Source organism: Cryptomeria japonica, chromosome 1 (genome assembly GCF_030272615.1).
Source record: "Cryptomeria japonica chromosome 1, Sugi_1.0, whole genome shotgun sequence".
NCBI lineage: Eukaryota > Viridiplantae > Streptophyta > Pinopsida > Cupressales > Cupressaceae > Cryptomeria > Cryptomeria japonica.
The window spans coordinates 52011250-52033983 of NC_081405.1; positions in this window are offsets into that span (position 1 = coordinate 52011250).

Here is a 22734-nt window from a genome sequence, read left to right on the forward strand (position 1 = left end):
ATGCTTCAATGTGTGATCTCATGTATCTGTCTTCTGCCAAAATGGAAGGGGAAATGTGACTTAAATACTTATCAATTAGGGATAATTGACTGATTTTCCATTGTAGGCCAACAATGGGGGAGTTTTCCCGCTCAATGTGCAACCTCCAAAGCACATTTGAAAAGGGTCTTGCCCCAAAATGGGGTAGGGGAGAGGGGTGCCACCTTGTAGGACAAGATGCATTTCAGGCAGTGCGAAGGGCGAGAAAGGTGCAGTTCTCAGGTGTTGAGCAAGTCTTCAGTCTCTTATCTAGCTTAGCAATTCAAATCACGTGCATGAGGACCCTAATGTGGTCGCAATTGCATGACAGTACATTTAGCCCCCACTTTAGTAGGAGTATAAGCGTACGACAATACTACTGGTAAAGTACAAGGAAACAAGATTGAAAGAATTCTACCATGTCAAGGAGGCAAGATGCACCAAGCCCCCAGTGGACTTAGGATCTTACAACATTGATTGACAAAGTAAAAGGGAAGATCAAGAAGGGAAAAACATGACTGTAAGTATTAAAGTTCCCCTCACTATGAGTCATGAAATAGATACTGAGATTATGAAGCAAAGCCAAGTTCACTAAATAATTCTAAGTATTGAAAAGGAAAATATGAGCGGAGTGTATGCCCACACCTTAATTCGATCGCACACACCTTTTTGGGAGTGATTTCTTTAAGGTAGGATACACCCAAGAGAGAGAGAATAGAGGGAGCATGGTATCGCAAGGATTTATCCCCCAAGTGAGCAATAAACCCAAGGATAATGAATACAAAACACCAAGCACGAGTTAGTTTCACTTTCCTCGGGGCCAGTATGCTATATGATAACTCATGTATATTATATATGTATATGTGCATATAATAATCGTCACTCCCCAAAGAAAGGATACTACCTTGGAAGAAAGGGAAGAGAGGATGTCTTTCGAGTCAACATGAAAGAGACTAAAAGAGATCTCAATGCTTTGTATCATCCTCAAGTAGACATTGAGGGAAAAATAGAAGAACAATGATACACATAGAAGAATGGTCACAAGAGAGAGAGAGAGAGAGAGAGAGAGAGAGAGAGAGAGAGAGAGAGAGGATCTACAATGCTAATATTGATAATCTAGCATGACATCCACCTCCCGATCTTGATGATCACTATTTTGGGAAGGTGAGCAACATGCCAAAGGAGTGACATCGAGCACGACAAATGGAGCTATCTCAAGATCCAAACAAGGACTATGCTCATGTGGCAAGTCACTTTGTTCAATTCTAGGAGCTAGGATTAGGGTTTGTGAAAATTTAGTTGATAAATGCTTGTCCACATCAACATATTCATACTCACTATCAAAAGAATTAGGAGTTTTATTGCCATCATGAATAACATTTTTACTTATTTCCTCATCAAAGTTTAGAGAAAGAGGAGCAAGAACACGAATAGGAGTGAAACCATCACATGTTTTATGCAACTTATGATTTGGAGATGTAGGTTGAACATCTTGCTTAGGAGAAAAGGGAATCATGTCTACTATTGGAGTCTTCAGAGATTGAGTATTTTGAGGCACAACTTCACGAGCTCGAACACGGCATCTTCGTCGATGTTCTCTCACACAACAATTTTGTCGAGTCTTAGTGGAAGGCTAAGATGGAGGAGGAACATTTGAAAAAGTAGGAATGTTTCTCTCCTTGATAGTTTAAGATTTAGGTTGAGGTCTTTTAGGTTGAACAAGAGGAGAAGCAAACCTCTTCTCTTTATAAGAGGAAGGAGGTGGAACTGCACCATATAAAGGAGGAATTTTAGGTATAAGAAGGAGACCGGGTCCATCATGAGGAGGAGGTATAGGTCTAACCTTAGGAGGAATATTGTTGTTCTTATTAGGAGAAGGTATAGTCACATCCATAGGAATATGTTGAAGATCTTCCTTATGAGGGAGATTAGTTCTATCCATGAGGGGAAGGACTTCATCTTCAATTATGATAGGAATGTCAATTGTTGGGGATCTAGGTTGACTTAAGGATAGGATCACATCTTTCTTCCATTTTTTATATGATTGAAAAATAGCATCGCTCCTTGATGGAAGAGATTGAAATTGCTTAGGCCAAAAGAAATAAATATGATTCTTTCAGATGGATGAAATAAGCTATGGTTCACGGTTACAATTTCTCCATTGTGAGCAAATTTCAAACACTTATGGAGAGGAGAAGCAATATCCTTTATGGAAGATAGCCAACGATAGCTCAACTTCACAAGGAATTGCTCAGAAGAGGGTATGATAACAAAGTCAACATCCATGGATTTAGTATTAACTTCAACAGGAAGGGTGATAGAGCCAATTGTAGGACAAGAGAATCCATCAAATAACTTCACTGCTACATTAGAGGCATCATATATTGGTTTATGCATTCATAAAGTGAAAAGATATTCCTCAGTGATGACATTAACCATGCAAGAAGGATCAACAAGAGGACCATGGCAAGGGATATCCTTAACCTTCACAACTATGTATAAAGGGCCATCGAGTTCTCTAATGGTCTCACTAGGGTCAAATGTAAGAAAAGGATCCATAGGTGTATCTTGTTTTTCTACCATATTTACCAAGTTTGGATCCATAGAAGTGAATTCTCAGAGGAAAAAGAAGTATACTCAATCTCAATCACGTTAGAGGTATGAGAGGGCAAAGGATTAGTAAAAAATTTAAGATTTTGATTAGGAGGAGCTATTGATTTATTTCCCTTATCATTCACACTTGCCACAGATATAGTAATGTTATCAATCAAATCTTGAATCTTATTTTTCAATGCGAAACATTTCTTAGTATCATGACTAGGCTGACGATGAAATTGAAAAAAAAAATTGTTATCAAAATAAGGGGATGCAAGTTTAGAAGGATAAACTTGTTTTATAGGAGGAAGTTTGATAACATTTCTTTGCAACAACTGAGACATAATACTATGTAAATATTCATTCAAACGAGTAAATTGTCTTTCTCTTTTGAAAAATTTAAAAATAGAAGGCACACCTGTTGTAGCATTCACATTATTGTTGTTGATTGTATCATTTAGATTGATGAAGATTTTTGTTGGTGTGAACTTCGTAAATGGTTTTTGAACACTCTCCCCCTTATCACTTAGATCCATAGGAGTAGATTGCTCCATTTGACTCACAGTCAATTGATAATTGTGGAGTGTTGCGCACAACTACGGAAAGGAAGTAAACTTAGACAAAAGAAGATTTTCCCTGATATATTTTTACAAATTAGAAATGAAAATGCATTGAATATCATTATCAGGTACATGAAAATAAATTTGAGCACACAAATGCTTATATCTACCAATAAAATCAATAACTTTTTCTTTAACACCTTGTTTACAATGCATTAAATCAGTCAAAGTGATTTTAGGACCAATGTCATTTTGAAATTGTTGGATGAAAGCATTTGCTAGTTGTTGAAAAGAAGTGATTGAATAAGAAGGCAAAGAGAAATACCATTGTAAAGCCTTATCTCTTAATGTACTTTTAAACAGTTTCGCAAGCAATCTTTGATCATAAGCAAAATCGATACACAAGGTTTGAAATGTTTTGACATGCGTAAGAGGATCACCTTTTCCATTATAGAGTTCCAATTGAGGGACCTCAACATGCTTAGGTGGCATGAATTTAACAATATCAAGAGAAAGTGGGCTCTCAACATCAAAGGTGGGCACACTAAACTTGGATTGACTCATAGAAGCAATTTGTTGTTGTAAGGAAGACATGGTTTGAGGAAGATTGTTAATGGTTTCTTCGGTAGAAGAATTGATGTTAGACATGGTTGATTGAGAAAGTGGTCTGATGTTATTGAAGGTAGGCATGGATTAAGAATAAGGTAGTAGGAAATTATGATAAGTACGCATAGGTGATGAATGCGTAGGAAATGAGACACTCAAAGGAGGAATAAAATTGTTGAATGAATTGCACCCTTGTGTCACTTTGATTGGTTGAGGGATAATAGGAATACTTATGGAAACATAGGTAAAGATGGAGGATTAAATGAAGAAGAGGGATTACCCCCATGACCAATGGTTGTAGGAATGACATTTTGAGTTGATGTAGCTATGATGTTTGAAGTGAAAGTAGGAGCACTAGCCATTGAAGTGGTCAAAGAAATAGAAGAATTGATTTGATTTGAAGGTTGTGAATAACCTAAGTTCTCAGCACAACTCGTGATAGGCATGACATTAGAATAAAAAATATGAGCAATGTCACACAATATATCAATTCCATTCTTATCACTTTGAATCATGCATTTTGTTAGGATTCCCATAGATACTGAGAGGAGGGGGTGAATCAGTATCTAACCGATGAATTGAATTTCTTAACTTAAAACATGTAGAACATATTATAACAGTGTACCGGTATGCAAGAAATAATACAATAAACAGAATTAAAAGCAACCACATGAAAAACACACCATAACACAATGATTTAACAAGGAAAACCGGTGTGGGAAAAACCTCGGTGGGATTTGTGACCCACAATATTCACTTACTCGCCAATAAGAGAATATTACTGCTACAAGAGGGGCCTGCACATGCAGGAAGGCCAACTGCCTAGAGCTCACTGCTCAATGGGAAGTCTCACTGACTTACAATGATGGATTATATAGATCCAGTATCTTGTACTGCTTCAAAATAGCAGCTATAATGCCAGATCCAATACCGGTTTTTGCTCTGCTTCTTACATAAACCCTTAACCTATAATTCATATAATAGGTCTGCCTTATTTTGCCTAAATATAATCTTCTCACTTACTTACAAATGTTCTATAATGATCTCTCTTATATAAGAGTCATTTTACAATGCTGCCAAGTCGGCTTACAAACATTTTACCATAATAAACAAAATATAATATAACAAATATCCTGTCGGCCTCTATGCCAGTATGCTTCCTTTCTCTGCCGGTGCCGGTGGTCTAAGTGCCGATGTAGAGTCTGATCTTGCTAGTGCTGGTGTAATGCCTTGTTGATGCCATAGGATTGTAAGGTTGCCATCAATGATAAAACCTTCAATCACCTACAATGTCTCATTGGAGTGTGCATATGCCAACAATCTCCCCCTTTGGCATTGATGGCAACACTCATGAGAAAATTCAAAAGTGTATCCAAAACTTGTAATCCAAAACTTTTTCCAAAAATATAAGAGCTCGCCTTGAGTAGATAAGTCTTCTGCCGGTTATTTCCTCATACTACTACTCCCCCTTTGGCATCAATGACAAAGGTTGCCAAGATGTTAGTAGAGTTGTAGTCTCACTCAACCTTGTAACTGGGTGGTTACAATTTGAAAAAGATCTACCAAAATCAAGTTTATACTTTCCATAAACTTCTTGCTATCCTTTATTGCTGTCTCTGTTCTTTGAACTGTACCAGTGAGGTACTGCATATGCTCCGCCGATGTTCTTTGTCCCTGTACTAGTGCCTCGATATTTCCTTCTGTAATGATGCTAGATAGTCCAATCTTGGACTTAGTCTTAGTCTCAAATGCTTTGCTTTATTTACTATTCTCTCCTTTTCTCTTTCTAACTTAAGTAATTCTTCCTCAAAACTTGTTATCCTTTGCTCAAAAACTGATAATGTATCAGGTGAGTTAACAAAATTATTTGCAAGTTTATTGATTTCATCCTGTACCTTGATCATTTTCTTATCTATGTCTACTATCAAAACGTTTATCTTGCAAGTATCTTTGTACAGAGTTTTAAATTCCTTTAATAAGTTACATAGTTCTGGTAGAAGTGTGTCAAATTCCCTAGTACACTTCTTTATCTAATCTTCAAAGAATTTTTGCTTTTCAATTTCTACCTTATCCGTCAATGTCTCTTCCTTTATTTTCTCAATAGTCACTATGTTCTCAGTGATGTATTTAAATAGAGTGTCAAGTTGTCTTAAATAATCCTTATTGTCTATGTTACAGTTAGGAGCTATCACCTTCAAAATTGGGATTGTGTCATCTATAGCTTTATAAGCTTGTGAACTACAATCTGTTATCTTTTTGATGGAGTCCAAAAGTACTTTAGTTACATTTGTTGATTTGTAACCTATTGAGGAGGAACCAACATTCTGAATTCCACCAGTGGAGGAAGTAACCAAGCTTGCAATGACATCTGGTAGGCCAGTCTGTGTTTCCATTTCTTTAAGCAATGGTTTTTGATCTTCTCCTATTGCCGGTGGCACTGTTTCCATGTGAACTTGTTCCTGTTCCAGAGCCTGTTGCTCTGCTTGTCTCTCTATTCGTTGCTCTGTTTTAGTCTCAGTCTAAGTCTCTACCTATTGCTTTGTGTTATCAACTTCAACTTTCCTTTCAGTATTGTCAATGTTGTCAGTTGCCGGTGGCTCACTAGCCATATCTGTCTTGCCAGTTGTTTCTTTGTCTATCACAATGTTGACCTTTTGTGTATCAACATCAACTATGTATAGTACCTCAGGATTAGGATTTGTATCCTCTATGTCCATACTCTCATCTATCGATTGATCTTCAGTAGTTGTTACCAGTGATGTAATTTGAGGTAGTGGGGATAAGTTATCTTTTACTTTGATGCTCAGAGGTCCACCAACCTTTCCTTTTCCTTTGTCTCTCTCCTTCTGGTATACCTTTATTGGTTTGGGGTTCCTGTACTCTTCCCATTTTTCTTTCTCAACAAGAAATATGTCCCATGCATTTTCTGTTTCCTCTGTTACTTCATTCACTCTTCCAACCATTAATGCAATATGCTGGTGTGTAGTAGAGAATACTGACTAGTTGGCTTCTGCAATTAAGTCATCTATCTCCTTAGGTGAGTTTATTGGATAAACAACAAGTAACTTTTCAATTTTGATTTTCTTATCAAGCTCTATAACAACTTGTCTTCTTTCTTCTAGTCTTTTGAACAATTCATCTGGTAGATCATCTATTACTTCCATTAAGAACTTCTTATAGATGTCCATGTGTAAAATAACACTATTTTCAACTTGTTCTTTGTCATCTGCTGACAGTGTATCATAGACCTTTCCTATGTTTTTCAGTTTCCCTTCCTCTGTGATTTCATATATAAATTTTTCAAGAGGGGCCATGTTTTGTTTAGTCTTCTTCTTCTTTGGTGTCAACTTTTTCTTTGGTGTTGTCTTTCTAACCAGAGACCTCACTGCCTGTTGTTTTTGTCTAGTCCTTCTAGGCGAAGGTGTGGATGCCGGTGAAGGATCCCTTTTCCTTACAACTCTTTTGAAAGTTGTAGGCATGCCACTCTCCAAAGAAGTAACTACCGATGATAGGTGAGTCTCAGGCTGTAGAGTTCCTAACTCATCTTCAGTGATACTGGCTTGTTTTAATACATCTTCTTTAATAGCCTTAGCCTGTCTAGAACCTCTTCTCACAACTGCTTCAACATTTTTCACTCTCTTCTTAGATTGAATTTGTTTTTCTATGGTCTCAGCACTACCAAATACTTCTTCCTTTGGTTCATTTGGTGCTTCCAGAAGTGCTTTAGCATAAGTTTCAAATATATGATCATCAGTCTCATAACCCATCTTTGTTACCCAAATTGTTCTTGGGATGACTGCTTCCATCCAGATCTCATCCTTTTCGATTACAAAACATATATCATCCTTGTATTTGTTGACAATTTTCTGTGATAGTCTGATTCTTTTGTTCATCCTAACCTTTAGTGCTTGAAAATAGTCATGAATGTTCTTTTCTTTGTTTTCATCCATGTTGTTGAATAGGTCTGTTAACTATTTTCCTACCGGTCTATCAAATCCAAGGTTCTTACTACCTATACTTGGAACCTATTTGGTTATGTGTAGCATCAAGCATACAAGTAGATTTCCAAATCTAAAGGTTCCTTTCTTATCCTTCTTGATTTTTCCTAAGTTATCAATCAACTCATCTTTTAACCATTCACATACATCAATTTTTACATTGTCTTTAACCATGTCATAAGCACTTTTAATGCATAAACTGGAAACTGAGTTAAGTCTATTTGCATGAGTTGCTTTGTACCCTAAAATCATGCTAATAAATCTCACATTTATATCGGTCACATCATTAACTCTCAGAGACCTTCTGTCTGATGTTGCACCAGTTAAGTTCATTACTAGGTCAGTGTAGACCTTCTTAGTCTTGTCTGGTCTGTTATCGGTGGAAGGTAACCCTGTTACTGCTTTCACAACTTCCTTTGTTATTTTGTGTACTGAATCAAGCCATAGGAATGAACCATGTACCCTTCTTAAAACTATCCTAATCACCTCCTTGGGAAATTCAGGAATGTAGAGGATTTTAGTGAATCCTAGGGTTTCAACAATTTTATGTTCAGGTTTTACATTACAGGAATTGTCACATATAACAATCTTATACATGCTTTTAATTTCTTCATCTCCTAATTCCTCTATGTTGCAATGAATATATATTCAGGGATCTTCTACGAAAACAACTCCCTTTGGAATTTAGGAAAAAGTACCTACATTATCATCTTTCTTAGCTACCTTGGGAACTAGCTAAAATATGGGCCTAGGGCATTTTATAACCTCGACTACTGTAGGGTTTGCTATGAATTCAGGTGCAGAGGAGGATTCCATGATGATAAATACCTTTTTCTTCCTCTGGATGGATTGATTGCCGAAGTGCTTTGCCTCTTTGCTCGAAATCCCTTAGCTCTGCAAATTTTGCGTTCTTCGAATGTTTGAAATCTCGGTGAAGTGAAATGGAGCCAAAACCACAAATTTCTAATGTTTATTTGCCATCTACCACATTTAATGTATGCCGGTTAAGTAGTCACTTAACATTCTCTGCTGGTATAGAAGTAATTTCCAACTTCTCACCATAAACTGAGGGAATTATAGCATATGTCTCATTGATTGCCAAACCCTCAAGAAAATTTTCTTCAATTTGATGAAGAGCTTCCTACCGGTGGAGTATTACTCTGTCCTGCTGGTGAAACATCACTCTGTCCTATCAGTGAAGTGTTGATTGGTTCTACCGGTGGAGGAGTATTCCCAACAATATTTAGGTCGGACTTTCTAATTCATTGTTTTGAGAATTCTTGCTTAACCTCTTCAACTTTTTCTTTACCTTTCAAGCTAGAACTTTTGTTGTCTATCGGTGATCCTTTACTTCTACAAAATTTTGCAATATGCCCAATCTTGTTACATGCATAACAAGTCACATTATTCTTTTGAATATCTTTCCCATAACCTATGCCGGTTTGTGTTCTACATTGATTAGATAGGTGTCCAAATCTTTCACAAACATAACATCTCACATTCACTCTGCAATTTTTCAGAGTTGTGACCAACTTTGTTGCATTTTGAACATTGACCGGTGGGTGTGTTGATATTTGGATAATTTCTAGATCTACATTCATCTGCTCTATGACCATACTTATTACAGTTAAAGTATTTTCCATTGTATTTATAAGCATTAGGTTGCCTTACCGGTTTTCTATGATCCTATGTATTTGCAGTACCAGAGCTTTCACCAACTTCAAAGCCAATCCCAGAAGTGTCACCTTTAGGTTTTTGATTCTTCAGCAAGTTACCAATTTCTTCTGAGCTTTTCTTGAATATTTCTTTATGTTGATTTGCAGTATCTAGTTCTCTTTCTAAGACTTCTTTCTACCTCATCAGTTCATTGGAGTCATTCTGAGTGTGCATCAGATCTGTCTTCAACAAATCATTTTCATAGCTAAGTCTTGTGTTTTCATTTGCAGCATCACTTAGTCTTCTGGTCAAATCTTCTTCATTCTTCTTTCTATCTTCAATTTCTTTACAAAATCTCATAGTCATATCCTGCATCTCATTCTTTGTTGTCATGTTCTCTTGTTTCAGCTTGTTTATCATATCATTAAGAGTTTCTTTTTCATCATTCTCATTTTGCATCTTTTCACAAAGTTCTCTTCTCTTGTTTCTTGAAATAGTAAGATTTTCTTGAAGTGCCTGAATGATATCCTAGGCTACCTTTAGATCATCTTCTAGTTTGATATTTTTCAATTTCTCTGCATCATAGCCTGAAAGAGCTTCTTCTAGTTGCTTCATCATATTTTCCATATCTACCAGTGTCAAGATCTTCCTCAAGCTGTTAGGCTTCTAAAAATAGAGGACCAAGCTCTGATACCAATGGTTAGGATTCCCACAAATACTGAGAGGGGGGGGGGGGGTGAATCAGTATCTAACTGGTGAATTGAATTTCTTAACTTAAAACATGTAGAACATATTATAACAGTGTACCGGTATGCAAGAAATAATACAATAAATAGAATTAAAAGCAACCACATGAAAAACACACCATAACACAATGATTTAATGAGGAAACCCAGTGTGGAAAAAACCTTGATGGGATTTGTGACCCACAATATTCACTTACTGGCCAAAAAAAGAATATTACTGCTACAAGAGGGGCCTGCACATGCAGGAAGGCCAATTGCCTAGAGCTCACTGCTAAATGGTGATAACTCAATGATGAGCAAATAGTACCAAACCGGTACTAAGAGGGGGAGGGTGAATCAGTACAGACAAAAATATAGTCCTAAACTAGTTTGACAACAAACACTTCAAATGACTGGCAGACAGTGACACCAGTTTGAAATAGAGTGCAATTGGTAAAGCTAAGAATGTTTGAGACAAGTATTGACTGGTTACTCACTTAGCTTTTCACTCAAGTAGAGACTACACTAACATTTCACTCTTATGCATAAACAGGTAATCTATCATCAGATCATAATAATATCTAGTTCAACATGTTTTATCGATAGGCATAAAACATAGAACCATCATATGCTTGACAGACAATAGCAAAGCATCACAAGATAAAAGCATCACACATGACACATATATTTTTCATGTGGAAACCCAACTGGGAAAAACCATGATGGGGATGAATACCCACAAGCTATTTTTCAACTCTTTAGAAGTTTGCTCTGTTAGGAGCCTTGTCCGATTAGAGACATTACACTAGGTTTTGCTAGGAACCGATCCTATTAAAGATCACCTGGTTAAGGGATGGCTACAATACCTGGTTAAGGGTTAAACCCTGTTAAAGGTTACCTTGTTAGAGGATTTCAAGAACTCAATATCTAAAGGATTCCAAACTCAGTAGCTTTGAATTACCCTGTTAAAGGATTTTTAGCAAGCCGGTTAAGGCTACCCTGTTAAGGGATTTTCTAACTGTTGAGGTGGTTAGAGATCAACAGGTATTACAATGATTTGGTAACAACACTCAATGCCAATGCAGATCCGCTTAAGCTCCTCTTCACCTTCTGCACTTACACTCTTCAGGTATCACTTCTCTCCTTTTGATTTGGCAAGAATTACGTATCCCTTCTCTCGGATACACACACACAACTTTTGCCAACAACCTAAGAAAGAGACACAACATCAACCTTATAGGAAAATAGATAGGTCGGTAGCATAAACCCTAAACCCTAAACCTGTTAGGTTAAGGAATTCAAACGGTTCAATACTGACCATTGAGAACACTCCATTAATTGCAATAGTCTTGATCTAATCTCAAGACACTCTCCATCATCCATTTTCACCGATTTCATGGTGGTTGATAACCCATCACACGTTATCACCATTTTACAAACTTCGCACATTCCTGAGGTAGATAGGAACAATCTCCTTCATGCAAGATCCTTCACACGCACAAGGCTGACGCGACAACATGATCTGTTCTTCATTACAATGCTAACTCATCACACAATGTCACCGGTTGAGCCATACAGGCTTGAAGCACATCAATCATAAATCTTGAAGTTGAGACTACCAACCGGTAGTCATAAAATGCTTCCATGTGCTGGTTCCCATAACCATATGCTGGTTCACCTTGAACAAGCACACCGCTTCACTTTGGCATAAATGCCAGTTCACAGTGTTATACCGGTTCTCACATATGCTGGTTCACACCTCTTCAACATATTGACATCAATTACAACATACAATGTCATTTTGTCCACATACCGGTTCACATAATGCCAACAATCTCCCCCTTTGGCATTGATGGCAATATACAAAGATATCTCTCCACTTCACATATTCTCCCCTAATTTCTGCAGATATCTTTTCCACTTCACATCTTCTCCCCCTTTGACAACAATGCCAAAGTGGAGGCACAAGCTTCCCTATTCCATTATGCTGCTCCCCCTGAGGAGTAGCATCTTTCAACACATCAATCCTGAAGAAAATTTTGACTATGCAATACATGACTGATGTGGAGCATATAACTTTAGTTCACCTCCTGAAGGGGCAGTACCCCTAATTCACCTCTAAAGTACATAAATGTAGTCTTTGGGAGAGGCTTGGTGAATATGTCTGCTAACTCCTCTTTACTGGAAACATGTTCTAGTGTAATCTCTTTGTTCTGAACCTTTTCCCTTAAGAAATGATACTTAAGCTCAAAGTGCTTGCTTCTAGAATGTAAAACTGGATTCTTGGAGATATTAATTGCACTAGTATTGTCACAAAATATTCTTGCCGGTTCAGATACAGGAACTTTGAAGCCATTTAATACATGCTTCATCCAAATTGTCTGAGTGCAGTTCATGAAAGCTGCAACATACTCTGCTTCTGCTGTAGACTGAGAGATACAACTCTGCTTCTTACTCATCCATGAGACTAGTCTACCACTGAGGAAAAATGCACCACCGGTTGTGCTCTTCCGGTCATCTACATTACCAGCCCAATCAACATCTGTGAACACTTTCAAGTTGAAATCCTTACTGTATGGATACCACAATCCATAGTCAATAGTTCCCTTCAGATACCTAAGAATCCGCTTGACTACAACTAAGTGGGATTCTCTTGGACTTTTCTGGAACCTTGCAGTAATGCCAACTGCATGTGCAATATCCAGTCTGCTATGCACTACATAATGCAATTTACCAATCATTGATTGGTATTCCTTTTCATCAACCAATGCTGAGTCATCCTCTTTGGATAGTTTACAACCGGTCACCATTGGTGTACCAACTGGTTTGCTATCTTCCATGCCAAAAGTCTTGAAGAATTCTTTGACATATTTGGACTGAGTGATAAAGATTACATCCTTCATCTGCTGGATTTGCAGTCCAATGAAGAACTTGATCTCCCCTATGAGTGACATTTCAAACTCTTTCTTCATCTCATTTGCAAATTCATGACTCATCTTGTCATCTCCACCAAATATAATGTCATCAACAAATACCTCATAGATCAGGATCTGGTCTCCTTCAGACTTCAAGTAGACATTGCTATCTTCACTTGTTCTTTCAAATCCAATCTTCACAAGATGGGAATGCAGACGTTCATACCATGCCCTAGGTGACTGCTTTAGTCCATATAGGGCTTTATGTAGCCTACATACCATTTCACTATCTTCAGATAGGGCAAACCCATCTGGTTTCTCAATATATACCTCCTCTTCAAGTACACCATTTAGGAATGCAGATTTTACATCCATTTGATATACTTTGAAACCTTTAAAAGCTGCATATGCAAGAAGCATACAGACCCCTTCCAATCTGGCTATAGGAGCAAAGGTTTCTCCATAGTCTTCTCCTTCTTCTTGAGCATATCCTTTGCATACTACTCTGGCTTTGTTTCTAATCATTGTGCCATCCTCATTCAGCTTATTTCTGAAGACCCATTTGGTACCAATGACATTTTTATGCTCCGGCCTAGGTACCAAAGACCATGTACCATTTTTCTCTATCTGGTCAAGTTCCTCTTCCATTGCCTTGATCCAGTCTTCATCTTTATGTGCCTCTTTAAATGATTTAGGCTCAAATTCAGAGATCATACATGAGTTTTCTTTGACCTTTCTTCTTGTAAGGATTCCTGCATCCTTATCTCCTATGATCTGATTAGGATCATGATTAAGCTTGACATACTGAGGAATGGTCTTGATGGATTCCTCTTGCTTTTCTTCTTAATCCTCATCTCCATCAGTATCAACATCTACATTTGCCAGTGTAGGAACACTGTTACTGGTACTCGGTTGACTGACAACCGGTTCCCAGAAAGTTGCAACGGGTTCATTTACCGCTTGCTCACTACCGGTTTCCTTAGTTTTCTTAGAGGTTTCATCAACTCTTACATTGATGCTTTTCATAATTCTCTAAGTCCTATTACTGAAACACTTGAGAGATTTGCTCTTGGTGGAATATCCAAGGAATATTCCCTCATCACATTTCGCATCAAATTTTCTTTGGTGTTCACTCCTCTTGATGTAACATTTGCTACCAAACACTCTAAAGTAGCTAACCATAGGTGTGTTGCTGGTCCAATACTCATAAGAAGTTTTATCCTTACTTTTCTTGATGAGTACCCGGTTCATTGTGTAGACTGCAGTGCTCACCACTTCTCTCCAAAAGGTGTGAGCTACCTTTCCTTGAATCAACATGGTTCTAGCTGCTTCAACCATAGTCTGGTTATTCCTCTCTACTAGGCCATTCTGTTGTGGACTCTGGGGGGCAGACAATTGCCTCTTGATGTCATGTTCTTCACAATACTTGTTGATTTCATCGGAAGTGAATTCCCCTCCTTGATTAGTTCTCAGGCACTTGATTCTTTTACCGCTTTCCTTCTCCACTAAAGCTCTAAAAGCTTTGAACTTTACAAAGGCTTCAGACTTGTCTTTCAATAATGTGACCCACATCATTCTTGAGCAGTCATCAGTGAGAATCATGAAGTACCTGTCACCCTGCACACTTCTAGTCTTCATAGGACCACACAAATCAGTATGCACAAGATCAAGCAAGTTGTCAGCAGTGAAAGATTTACCTTTAAAGGTTGAGGAAGACATTTTCCCCAATTGACACTCTCTACACAAGGTATTATCCAATTTTCTTAGCACCGACAACCCTCTAACTGCCTTGATCTTACTAGCTTTCACAATGTTATAAAAGTTTACATGGCAGAGTCTCCTATGCCATATCCAGCTATCATCAAATTTTTCCATAAGACATGTACTTATATTTGTATTCAAATGAAATAGGTTACCTTTGGTCTGCATGCCGGTGGCCACCAATTCACCATTCTTTCCTTTGATTTTGCAAACTCCATTCTTGAATTTTAGAGTGAGGCCACTGTCATTCAGCTGGGCAACACTTAGAAGGTTGTGTCTAAGACCATCAACCCAATACACATTGTTAGAACTACTCTTTCCATTTAGAGAGATGGACCCTCTACCTTTGACCATGCATGGTGCATCATTTCCAAAGTGAACCACACCACCATCATACTCCTCCAATGATAGAAACTTGCTCTGGTCACCAGTCATATGGTGAGAACAACCACTATCAATGATCCACTCATTGGAATTATCAAACCAGGAGACAAGAGCCTTCTTGTCTGACACATCTTCTTTGATAGCAACAAACAAAATATCTTCATTTTCTTCATCCTTTGATTCTTCATCTGTGACACCTTCATCAACTACCACAAAACAGTTTATCCGGTTTCCTCCTTTGAATTTCTTGAACCTTTCCGGTTTGTCCTTGTTGTCGCCATTAGGATAGTTTACAACAATATGTTCTATCCGATTGCAAGAAAAGCATTTCAAAGGTAGCTTACCTTTGTATTTGCCAGTTCCTTTTGGAAGTTTCTTGGAAAGGAGAGCTTCAAATGCCATCAAAATCTCCTCATCATCCATTTCTCTACTCTCTCTTGATTCACCACTAGTGCTAGCTTATTTTCCTTTTTTGGATGATACAACAGAAGCTTTAAAAGCTGATTCAGTCTTTTGAATACTGCCATCAAAACTATTTAGCTCATAGGCTGTCAACTTTGCTATGATGGAGTCTAAGGATACCTTAGTCTTGTCTATTGATCTCAACTCCTGAATAGCAGCAACCTTTATTGCATAGACCGACAATAGGTATCTCAGGACTTTGCTTACCATAGTTGGCATCTTCTATTTTACCACTTGCACTCTTGATATCTCCAACAATGATTTTGATCCTTATTCCATACTATTGAATGTTCTCACCTTCAACCATCCACATATCTTCAAACTTCCCTCTAAGGCTTTCTTCCTTAGTCTGTTTTACATGTTCATCACTGCCATAGATATTTTCAAGACTATCCCATACCTCTTTGGGATTTACCTTATCTTGAACATCAATAAACTCAATGTCGAATAGACTACTAATTAGGGCTTCCATGACTTGCCCATTCTCCTGCATCTCTATCTTTTGGTCATCGTTAAGGGTACCAGTAGGGGCAACGTAGGTAGTCTCAACATAGCTCTAGTGTTGAGTACCCATGCTTTTGATGAATATCTTCATTTCGTCTTTCCATATACTGAAATTTTCCCTGTTAAACTTTGGACCTTCCCTCTTCATCATTTGAATGGGATCTTTACCTCAAGCGATTAAGCTTATAACACAGAGGACCTGGAGGATGCTCTGATACCAATTGATACTCCAATGATGAGTGAATAGTACCGAACCGGTACTGAGGGGGGGGGGGAATCAGTACAGACAAAAATATAGTCCTAAACCGGTTTGACAACAAACACTTCAAATGACTGGCAGACAGTGACACCGATTTGAAACAGAATGCAATCGGTAAAGCTAAGAATGTCTGAGACAAGCATTGACCGGTTACTCACTTAGCTTTTCACTCAACTCGAGACTACACTAACATTTCACTCTTATGCATAAACATGTAATCTATCATCAGATCATAATAACAACTAGTTCAACATGTTTTATCGACAGGCATAAAACATAGAGCCATCATATGCTTGACAGACAATAGCAAAGCATCACAAGATAAAAGCATCACACATGACACACATATTTTTCATGTGGAAACCCAACTGGGAAAAACCACGATGGGGATGAATACCCACAAGCTGTTTTTGAACTCTTTAGAAGTTTGCTCTGTTAGGAGCCTTGTCTAGTTAGAGACATTACAATAGGTTTTGCTAGGAACTGATCCTGTTAAAGATCACCTAGTTAAGGGATGGCTACAATACCTGGTTAAGGGTTAAACCCTATTAAAGGTTACCTTGTTAGAGGATTTCAAGAAATCAACAGCTAAAGGATTCTGAGCTCAGTAGCTTTGAATTACCCTGTTAAAGGATTTTCAGAAAGCCGGTTAAGGCTACCCTGTTAAGGGATTTTCCAACTGTTGAGGTGGTTAGAGATCAACAGGTATTACAATGATCTGGTAACAATACTCAATGTCAATGCAGATCCACTTAAGCTCCTCTTCACCTTCTGCACTTACACTCTTCAGGTATCACTTCTCTCCTTTTGGTTTGGCAAGAATTACGTATCCCTTCTCTCGGATACACACACACAACTTTTGCCAACAACCTAAGAAAGAGACACAACATCGACCTTATAGGAAAACAGATAGGTCGGTAGCATAAACCCTAAACCCTAAACCTGTTAGGTTAAGGAATTCAAACGGTTCAATATTGACCATTGAGAACACTCCATTAATTGCAATAGTCTTGATCCAATCTCAAGACACTCTCCATCGTCCATTTTCACCAATTTCATGGCGACTGATAACCCATCACACGTTATCACCATTTTATAGACTTCACACATTCCTGAGGTAGATAGGAACAATCTCCTTCATGCAAGATCCTTCATGCGCACAAGGCTGACGTGGCAAAATGATTTATTCTTTATTACAATGCTAACTCATCACACAATGTCACCAGTTGAGCCATACACACTTGAAGCACATCAATCAGAAACCCTGAAGTTGAGACTACCAACTGGTAGTCATACAACGCTTCCATGTGCCGGTTCCCATAACCATATGCCGGTTCACCTTGAACAAGCACACCGCTTCACTTTGGCATAAATGCTAGTTCAGAGTGTTATACCGGTTCTCACATATGCCAGTTCACACCTCTTCAACATATTGACATCAATGACAACATACAATGTCATTATGTCCACATACCGGTTCACATAATGCCAACAAATGGGAAATCTCACTGATGTACAATGATGGATTATATAGATCTAGTATCTTGTACTGCTTCAAAATAGCATCTATAATGCCAGATCCAATACTGGTTTCTGCTCTTCTTCTTACATAAACCCTTAACCTATAATTCGCATAATAGGTCTGCTTTATTTCGGCTAAATATAAGCTTCTCACTTACTTGCAAATGTTCTATAATGATCTCTCTTATATAAGAGTCATTTTACAATGATGCCAAGTTGGCTTACAAAGATTTTACAATAATAAACAAAATATAATATAACAAAAATCCTATCGGCCTCTGTGCCGGTATGCTTCCTTTCTCTGCCGGTGCCAGTGGTCTGAGTGCCAGTGTAGAGTCTGATCTTGATAGTGCCGGTGTAATGCCTTGCCGGTGCCATAGGATTGTAAGGTTGCCATCAATGACAAAACCTTCAATCACCTATAATGTCTCATTGGAGTGTGCATATGCCAACACGTTTAAGGCCTTCAATTAATGGAAGAGCTTCACTATTAGGATAATCTTGGGATATCCATTGTTTAAATTTATCAAATTGATTGTCCAATTTTGAAAGTTGGTCTATGGAAACTCTAGTCAAAGCTTCTTCTTCATCATGGGATTCATCAATTGGATAGATAGGGACATGATTAGGATGGGAAGCATTAGTATTATCCTCATTAAAGAAGTCACCAAAATTATGCTCCATCTCCTTGGTAATTAAACCTTGGGAAGCCTTAATTCTAATGCTTCGTCTAACAGGGATAGTGTAGGTAGGAATAATAGTGGTGAAACTCATACACTAGAGGGAAATTTGAAATTTTGAATTTGGAACAAAGCTTACAAAATTGAGTAATGCAAAATTTAAGAAAATAATGATTAAACAATTTGAACTTTGTTGGAAGAAGAGGCTGACACAATTTCCAAAAATGAAAGGAAATTGGAATTTTAAAATTAGGGCCAAGGCGATACCACTTAATTTTAAAATTAATAAAATCAAAATTTTTAAAATTAGGGCAGATTATAATTAACCTCTTAATTTGAAAAATTTTCTTGAAATTGAAAATGTTGAATTTTGGAGGTATTTTCAATGTGAGGGATAAAAAATAGACAAAATCAGCCAATCTTCTAGATTTAGGCTATTAAATATAGTCATAACAGTCTCCCAAAATTTTGGGGAAAAAGCCAAGAACCGTGGCGGGAACACACACAGTCCGACCAACTTTTTTCAAAATTTTCAGTGATGAATATTACAATGATTTTAAAGCTAACCCCCAAAAATTGGCAAATTTTACAATTTCAAGATAGGCGAAATGAAGGTTCAAATGTGAGAATAGGACCCTATTAGGGTTTTGAAGAAAAAGAAAGATTGGACTGCAAATTTGAAAAGGGTCACACCTAAAGGAAAGGGACACCTTAGAGAATGTTTTAGAAATCTAAATTTGAATGAAATTGATTGAAATTTGCACAAAATCTAGTGAACTTTGAAAAATAGGGTATTATGACCTAACCACTTAATTTTTGAATTTTTGAAATTTGAAAAGGGAGGGAAATTGAAAATTTGAATTGTAGGATAGAAGATAAGTTTGAAAATAGTCACAAATCTGAAAATTAAATGGAAATTCAATTTTCACACAAGTTCAAGATAATTGTTAAAAATTAGGGTTTTGATAATTAACCTCTTAATTTTGTGAATTTGATTTGCAAATTGAACAAGGCAATGAAGAAATTGAATTTGACGAACAAAGCAATTTTCAGATCTAAGACAATAACAAGCAATTTTTGCAAAACACAAGTTCAATTTCAATTTTAAAAACTAGGGTTTTGAATGAAGTAACCACTAAGTTTGCATAAAAATTAAACTTGCAAATGAAAAATATGCAATGATTTTCAAAATAAAGCATGTAAGACGTCGGGTTCACCAAAATGTAATGTTGGAAATAGGTGAATGATGGAGATATCAAGAAGAAAGCTTTTCTTCCCTTTGAGGAGAGATAAAAGTTTCACTTCGGATTTCTCTTCAAACATATTTTCTACATTATATTGGAAGAGGGGGGAAGATACACTAGATTCGGCCTCTAGAGAAAGATATTCAATTCCGAGTGATGATAAGTGAATCCACTCTTTTGAGATTGAGATTTGAATTGATCAAATTGTGTACTTATGATCAAGTGTAAAAGTGACAAAGATATGATATAACTCAAGATAGAAGAATAGGATGAAGTTGTGCACCTGGATCTGGCAATAATCTATCAAAATGAAGTCACCCTACGAATTTGGGAAAAAGTTGCCCGGACCATGGCGGGAATGTACACGGTCCTCCGAAAAATTTGCAAAATGAAAAGAGTTTTTCTACCTCTGCAAATAGAGTCTAAATACTAAATTATAGTTGCACACCTGTAACCTACACACATAAAAGACAGGAAAAGGGGTTGGGATTGGGGGTTTGCCTTCAGGTCAAACCCTACTTTTGGAATTAACCAAATGATGAAAGAAAGTACTTGCAAGTAAAGGTAAATGGAGGACTTAAATGTAAATCACCTCAAGGGAGGTTGTAGATAGAATGTAGATAGATTTTCTTGTGTGGAATTGAATGCTGGAATGAATCTCCTCTTCAATGGTTGAATCCTTGACTTGAATGCAACACCTAGCCTTGAAAGGAGAGTTGAGAATGCTCAATGCTGGAAACAAATGCTTGAATGCTTGAATGCTCTCAAATTCTTGAATGTGTGATCTCATGTATCAGTCTTATGCCAAAATGGAAGGGGAAATGTGACTTAAATACTTGTCAATTAGGGCTAATTGACCGATTTTCTGTTGTAGCCTGACACTAGGGGAGTTTTCCCGCTCAATGTGCAACCTCCAAAACACATTTGAAAAGGGTCCTGCCCCAAAATGGGGCAAGAGACAGGGCAGCCATGCCCCTGTCCTACCCTTTTTTGGAGGACAAGATGCAGTTCAAGCAGTGCGAAGGGCAAGCAAGGTACAGTTTTCAGGTGTCGAGCAAGTCTCCGGTCTCTGATCTGGCTTAGGGATTTGAATCACGTGCGTGAGGACCTTAATGTGGTCACAATTGCAAGGATCACAATTTCATGACACTACAATAGTGAACCACAAAAATATTCTCCTACGTACTTCAAATTCATCGGCACAGTCTGCCCAAAAATCCTCTAGTTCAGGTACATGACTAAAACCATCTCTAAGAACTAGATGATCCCGTCCATATCCCTTACTATCAAAATTTTGTCGATGAACATAGTATTTGAGATTTAACTTCTGAAAATCAACTTCTAAATTCAATGCATCCGACACTATCACCTAGCTCCACTAGAAAAGCAACTCTATGATCCTTCCTTCTTATAGTCTTTTTATCAATATGGGCTAACTGTCGTCAGATTTCTATCAACACAAATTGATCCAATGCATACCTAGGAAGTTTCATGGGTTCTCCCCCAAAGCCACCAACCCTAACATATGTGAATCGATAAAATTGAATGAAATGAATCCCATATGAACTAACTAATTGTTTCACTTCCTCAGACATAGGCTAGTTCACATTATAGGTTGCAACTCAACAATCAACCTACCAACAAACAAATCATGAACCCGCTTGTAATTTTTATGACACCTCTTCATCTACAGGTGTGGGTAATAATCATAAATTAGCATATTATCAACAAAAGGTTCATGATAGAGTCCTGACCATGGCCTAACATAAGCTAAACAGTAAAACAGGTACGAAGTCATGTAGAAATTCTTGCTTCCAAGAATATTACTCAAACTCTCATGAAGTCCATCTGCAATCATGCTTGCCCAGTCAATGTACCTGTTTTGGTCTAAAATCATTTGGATAAAGAAATACATACAATCCTCCCAAAAGAAGGCTTGTTGACTACCTTTAACCTTATGCAACAAAATCACAATATCCCTAATATTTTTTATCATATGTTCCTGGGTTAAAGGTTTCAGAAGCCTGGAACCTCCCTTTTGAAATTTCAACAACCAATTCCTAGCTATAACACTTCTGTATTGGGGTTTCTTCTCACTAAAATAGCCATAAGAAGTGGTGATGGTCCAGTTTTCGTAGGCTTCTTGGGCAAGAATTTTAAAAACAACCATAATAGTATCTCTGTTTACGTTCAACAATACTCCACCATTGGCATCCCTAATGCACCCGTCATCCGCATCATATTGGTTCATACATTCCAAAACTAGTTCCGAACATTGTAGAGAAGGGAGGAAAATGACAACTTCTATAAGACCACTTTCTATAGTCCTCTGCATCATGGGAGAATTGACAGGGTTTCTAGCTCTTTCCATAAAATCCTCAAGATCAACATGAACTAGAGATGTATCACTAAACTCTGGGAGAGAACTAATTAGACTGGCTTTGGGAACCATTTTGGGAGGTACAGGCCTCATTTTGACAATGCAGCTACTTCAACAATAAACTACGACAAGCAAATAAACCCAGAACCACCACAACAAGAAACTGAAGAAATCTTCTTTCCTATATATAAAATGAAAGAAATAGCGAAGACTGAACTCACCTGTTATAAATTGTGCCGCTTCCGAGCTTAAGAAACAGAGAATTACCTTTCCTTTGCTGAATTGTTTGTTTTCTAAATTTGGCTTTTCAAACAGGTTTTAGAGTACTTTGTTATGATTAGCATGAAATTCGGTGACAAAATCCCCATACTGCTTATGCGTGCGAGATAACTTTGAAAAGACAATTTCTGACGCATGCATTAATTATTCATCACTTTCATGAAATTACCTATCAAAGTAATGATTA